The sequence below is a fragment of the Nanorana parkeri genome, unplaced genomic scaffold, assembly GCF_000935625.1.
Source record: "Nanorana parkeri isolate BGI_ZX_2015 unplaced genomic scaffold, ASM93562v1 scaffold502, whole genome shotgun sequence".
NCBI classification, from domain to species: Eukaryota; Metazoa; Chordata; class Amphibia; order Anura; family Dicroglossidae; genus Nanorana; species Nanorana parkeri.
Window position 1 is genome coordinate 584,921 of NW_017306770.1, and position 6,539 is coordinate 591,459.

Genomic DNA, 6,539 nt, shown 5'->3' on the forward strand with positions numbered 1-6,539 from the left:
AAGGACGTCTAACGCACCCAAAGATCCCGCTATTTTCGATGTGAGATACCATGTAGTGCAGGCCTCAAAATTTCCACTCGCCCCCTTGCAATTGGCGAGTGAAAATTGCGGGGGGGGGGCGAGAGGAATGTCAGCAATGTTGCCTCGCCGGCGGGACTAGGGATGGGACACTACAGCCGCGGAGATCGCTCGCTCGCTTCTGCTCAGAATTAGCCTGATGAAGGGGTACTTAATAGACCCCGAAAGCGCTTTTACTGAATGGCAATTTGTCATTAAAGGGCTTTTTGCTGTGAATATTGTGGTGTGCTGGTGACAATTTTTACTACTTCTATATTGCTCACGGTGCCATCCGTGGTCGCTACAAGCACCCACCTGCTTTGCAGGTTTACTACTTTTCCGATAAGGCTGGTTTCCTATTATATAACATTGCTGACATCTGTACTGCGCATCACATTGCTGACCTCTGTACTGCGCGTCACATTGCTGACCTCTGCACTACGCGTCACATTGCTGGCCTCTGCACTGCGCATTGTTACTGATCTTTATACTCTGCGTCACATCGCTGACCTGGCGGAGTTAAGGCCGGGGCAGGGTAGGGGTTAGGTGGGGCAACTGGTGGCGAGTAACTTTTCAGGCCTGGCTAGTAGCTTAGGACTTGAAATTTTGAGCCCTGATGTAGCGTATTGGAACCCTGGAACCCTTCTGCTCCACGGGAGGTTTCTGTCCTCCCTGAGCTCGCCTTAGGACACCTCCGTTACCGTTTGACAGGTGTACCGTCCCAGTCAAACTCCCCACCTGCCACTGTCCTCGGAGCGGGTCGTATAGGAGCGTATAGGAACGAACCTAAATGATAACATCAGAGGCGGAAAACACAGTAAGGTAAACCTACCGGTTTCTGGTGCGATCAACAGGTATTTTTTTACTTATTGGACACATATAAAAATGATTTCAATGGTATATTAATTGATAGGGTTTTCATACACTTTAATAAAAACCTATTTTAAATGTGCTTGATAAATGTGGATCCTTACTAAATTTGTTTGATGAACATTAAACAAACTGTGCTCATACACTAGAGCAGAGCTTTAAAAATACTTTTTTTTCTGGCTGCCAAAGTGAGTTCTCATTAGTGTGACTAGTGTTGAGTTTAATTATTGTGGACACCTGTTTACTGGGATTTGGGCTGACTGTACATTTCATTTAATGTAAACAATGGGACAGATGTCAGATAATAATGGCTACCTACAAACATGGGGACAATGCCAGCGCAGGAACATTAGTTGAACAAATCACTTTGATACATGTTATATTCTTAGCACAGGATCATCAAGCAAATACCCATAGCTGAAGTGGCACAATTACATCTTGCCTTGTGTCAAGATATTGGCTAGTGGCTTATTAGTGCTATCTTAATGGCCAAGCAAATTGTTTACTGGCAAAATGACGAATATGTAAATTATATAGCGATGTTACAAAATAAAATAAAGAATTATTTTTGATAACATCTGCTTGTTTTAGGATTTCAGCTCTATGCATCAAAGGTTTCCTACACTTACACATATAGTTAGTAAACAAATCATTTTGCTAAGTTAGAAGATTTGTTGAGTTAACATGAAAATTAAAGATAGTAAATGCAGCTATTGTGGTTTAAGGAATTTGCAACAGACATATAGAGAGTTATTTGCTAATAGGCTGCTCACTTTACAAGTGAATTTTCACTTTGTAAGGAAATGTTCCCTTAGCTTGGTGAATGTGGTGAAAATTCATATTGCAATGAATACCCAAACACATACAAGGAAAATAAAAATAAACTGATTTTTTTTTTCTTGCACATGATTGGATGATGGAAGTTAGCAGAGGTTCACATGATTCACTAAGAATGTGAATGGCCTATTTGGTAAATGCAAATGCCGCAACCAATTGTGTTGTCTACCCAAAGTTTCTCTTTTCTTTTCTCACTGCTATCAGAAAGAGAGCTATGCCTTTTGTAGTTAATCCAAATTTAAGTTAAAGGAGAACTATGGGGTTAAGGCTTTTCCCCATAGTTCTCCTTAGGGTAACGGGAGGACACAAACTAGCATCCTCCCGTCACCCTAGGTGTAGATCGCGGTATACTGAGACGCCGCAGCTGAAGCGGGTTCCCGACAATTATGTCTGGATCTGCCCAGCTGCGTGACTGACAGCTATCTCTGCCTATCTAGAGGCCGAGCCAGCTGTACCCGCCCCCTCCCCCATCCGTTCCGCCAGTCAGCGATAGCGGATCGGAGCGGGGAGGGGGGAATCCAGTCCCTCCCCTGTCACGACAAAGAGCCGTGACAGGATTGAGAGGTGAGCGAATGCCAGTATGTGTTCACTCACCTCCCGACCTACTAAGCCGACCTGTGACAGTCTCATTGTCACAGGTCGGCTAGAACTATGAGGTGAGTGAAAAGCACTCACTTCATAGTTCTCCTTTAAATCCTGCAAAATGCTGTTTCCTAACTAGTCTATATTAGTTCAGCTAATTAATGAAACTTCTTCCATTTAGCACATTTTATAACATTTCGGTTGTAATATTTGTAACATTTGATGGTCATTGTAAGTATTAAGGGCCCATTCACAGAATAGCTTGTGTTAACTGCATGGTATCCATGTGCATAGGCTGCGCTATCGCACAACACATGGTGCTGCACATTAGGTGCGCTGGTGCATTGCGATTCATTTGAATAGCAACAAAATTGAACCATAGCAATTCTCTCAGCAATAATTCTTTAAATCAATACTAAATCAAATACTAAATCAAATAATCAAAATAAATCAAATAATTGAAAGAGGGTATTCCATATTTTATTGTTTTAATTCCTTCACTTTTTTATCATGCTACTGCACCACTGCATCACCTTCATATCATGTAGTCTTTATAAACAGTATGGTTAGCAGCACCAGCCTGTGAGGTAATTTTTTTAAGTTAAATTTTGACTGGTGCTCATTTGATGAAGATCCTTGCGTTTTCTTGTTTTAATCAACGTGGTAATCAACGTGGTTTTCCAGTAGTGAGATGGACCAGAATTTTCATACAAACTAAGCAGGCCTATTTATATTTTCACATGCTACAGGGAAGATGTAGCCAGCCTTAAGAGTATTACTGGTTAATGTGCATTTTAGAAATGAGTGGAAACCCAGTAAAAAAAAGCCCATGTATTGTGGTATACTTTATTTAAATGAGAAGTGGAGAGAGAAAAATATACTCTAAGATCAGGAGCTGAGCTCCTCTCAGGGATTCCCCCTCCACTTTCTGTTCCTCCAGAACTCACTGGAGGTGCAGACATTGGAGGGGATAGCTCTGGCTCTAGAGAGGCAGAGCCAGCTGTCAATTAGGCTGCCAAGTGGATCCAACAATAACCTCTGAATCCTTCCCACCTGCAATGTGACTCTGCACTGTGAGCAGATAGCAGGTATTAGCTGGCTATCTGTTGACTTTGAGTCACAGAATTACATTCGGTTTGGCTTTACTTCTGTTTTTTTAATTTGTATATTATTTTGATTTGAACTTTGTAGACAACAATATTTCGCAAAAAATATTTAAAAATAATATGAACTTTTATTTCTGTAAATACATCCATAAAAGACATAAATAGTTCATGTCTGGCTTGCCAATGCAATAGTCACATTTGTTTTAAAAATATATTATTAAACAAAATACCACATCCACAGATGACAATTGTATGATTTTGGGTAGCTCTTGAAAAATATATTTTTTCCCTTTCTTTTCCAAAGTCCTGATGATCGAAGAGACTTTGGAAAAGACAGAGGATAAAACATTATATCAGTCAGGCTAAATCAATTATTATTTTACTCACATAGAGACTAACACACTCTGATTAACCTCCCTGGTGGTATTCCCGAGCGTAGCTCAGGGTTACTCTTCCATACCATAAGCGGTAAACCCGAGCTACCCTCGGGAAAGCTGCATAGCATTTACTTACCTTGTCCCCCGAACCGTGCTGTGTTCTGCAGCCGATGCCGTCTTCCGGGTTCCGTCCCTTGCGAGCATAGGGGGGCGGAACCGGCGGGATATAAAAAAAACCTGAAAAAAACGACAGACGAAAAAAATTTGAAAAGAAATAGACCGAAAAATGACATGAAAAAAATAAAAAGTCATACCGCCAGGGAGGTTAAATTAGCATACAGCCTCTCACCCTTGTTCATCTCCCTGCACCTCCTCAGTGTCCAGGGTACAAATATAAGGGGGCCCACAGGCTCCACGATGAAAGGGACTCATACAGCCCCTCACCCTTGTTCATCTCCCTGCACCTCCTCAGTGTCCAGGGTACAAATATAAAGGGGCCCACAGGCTCCACGATGAAAGGGACTCAGTACCACCGTACAAAGAGAGAGATAAGGGTTAGTTTATGAAATCCACCACTTAGTCTAGTGTATGCTTACAACACCCATAACACATAGGGGTCTTTTCACGAAGCAGCCGAAGGATCTAGCCTTAGACCTACGGCTAGCTTCGGCCCCAGGACCCCTTCGGTTCTACTGAACCACAATAGCCCATACAGCTCCCGCACTTAGCCGAGCAGCTAAGTCGAGCCGAAGGCATATGCCTCGGCTCAGCTGAGCAGCGCTGAAAGCCGAAGCTGGCCGGCCGACCTGCTTCTGACAGCTGGGCGGAGCCAGCCGTCATCTTACGGCTGGCTCCGGCCACTTGCAGAGAGATCAGCGTCCCTGGTTACCAGTTAACCAGGGACACTGATCTCCAGACAGAAAATTCACTCGGTCCCTCGGTCTATAAGAATAGACCGGACAGCAGTGAGTAGCCTGCCGGAGGTTCGGCTTAGCTGTCGGCTGAGTCGAACTCCTCCTGCACTTCGGGTCGGACGAACATGCTGAGCATGTTCGGCCGACCCGAAGCCACGTGAAGCCACCCGATGTACGACTGATTTCAGCCGATATACGGCTGATATCAACCGTACCAGCCTGAAGTGAATAGCGGAACAGCGTTCGGCTCACTTCAGGTCGGTCTTTCACTCGGCTGCCTACGGCAGCTTAGTAAAATAGACCCCATAGTATATAATATTTAGTCCAACCATTCATTAGATTTCACCCCTATTAACTGTAGATATGTATGAAAAAAGTCTAAAAATATCACTTCATCTTAAATTGTATGATGTGTACACAATCAATTAACCACTTGCTAACCAGGGTGTTAAACCCCCTTCCTGCCCAGGCCATTTTTCAGTATTCATCGCTGCGGTACTTTGACTGACATTTATTCAGTCATGCACGCTGTACTGAAATGAATTTTATACCATTTTTGGGGGGACAGATAGAGCTTTCTTTTGGTGGTATTTAATCACCAAAAGATGAGGGGTTTTATTTTTAACTATATAACGAAAAAAGGACAGAAAATTTTGGAAAAAAACTGTTTTCCCTACGATATGTTATAAAACATTTATTATTATCCAATTTTTTGGTAAAACATAAAAGACAGGGTCACGTCGGGTAAATAGACGCCCAAAATGTCAAGCTTTAAAATTGCGTGCGCCCACAAAATCGCAAAAAACTACCATGGCTAAAATTAGCCATAGGTGACGCCTTAAAAGCTTTTACTGCTCATCATTTTAGTGTTATCAGTGATTGATGGCTCTAGAATTCTTGCTCTCACTGCGACATTCGCGGCGATATGTAACATGTGCGGCACATTCGTTGTTTCTGCACGTAGGCGTGCCCAGCACGTATTTACGTTTATAAGTGCGTGCGCATTGGGGCGGGGGACTTAAAACTTTTTTGGTGTTTTTTTTAATATGAGACTTTCATTATTTTTTTTTAACTTTTTTTTACACTTAACACTCAGCTAAAAAGCCCCCAATGTGATAGCTCGAATTTTTTTTTACAGGTCCTCTTAATGGAGACATCAGGAATCCCCAAGACCGCTAATGTCACTTAGGGACCCCCCAAAGAAGCTGATGAAGCAGAGATCTGTTATCCTTGTTATCCTTCCTGGCGGGATTCTCCTTGCGCGCACCCACTTGGGGGCGCACACAAGCAGAAAAAAAAGACGTACATTTATGTGACCCAGCCGGGAAGGGTCCGCCCGTAATTTTACGATGGGCGGACGGCAAGGGCTTAATACCCAAGCTATTAGTCGGGTGCATCTCGCTGTAGGGTGGATTAGAAAAGAGCAAGATGTCTAGTAAAAAAAATATATTTTAAGCATTAGCATTTTTAAAAAAATGTTTGTTTTGGATAGAGTTGGGAGGGATTATAACTCATGTAGAGTTTTACTGCAATCTACAAAATTGTGCTCTTATTGCAAGACATTGCTTGTATATCAAGGCAAAAATTTTCAGAAATGTTTGCTTGTCTTGCAAAACACTCTCAAACCAAGTTACTTGTAAATCAAGGTATTACTGTATATCTATAAAGGGCATTTCAGGCCTTGAAGGGGGCGCTGGACAGCGCTGCTGTTCTACAGGCCCCGGATTTCACCCGCCGGTTTCTTGTACAAACCGAAACATCCGCATATGGTCTGGGCGCAGTTTTGAGTCAGGTAG

The 6,539-nt window shown here is 42.7% G+C and overlaps 1 long non-coding RNA gene across 1 annotated transcript; it reads left to right on the forward strand.

The window, feature by feature from the left end:
* The first annotated feature begins 698 nt into the window (after positions 1-698).
* Positions 699-6,083, forward strand: LOC108790786. Its single transcript, XR_001941462.1, has 3 exons — positions 699-819; positions 5,708-5,709; positions 6,073-6,083. It is a non-coding gene; the product is annotated as an uncharacterized LOC108790786 (long non-coding RNA).
* The last annotated feature ends 456 nt before the right edge of the window (positions 6,084-6,539 follow it).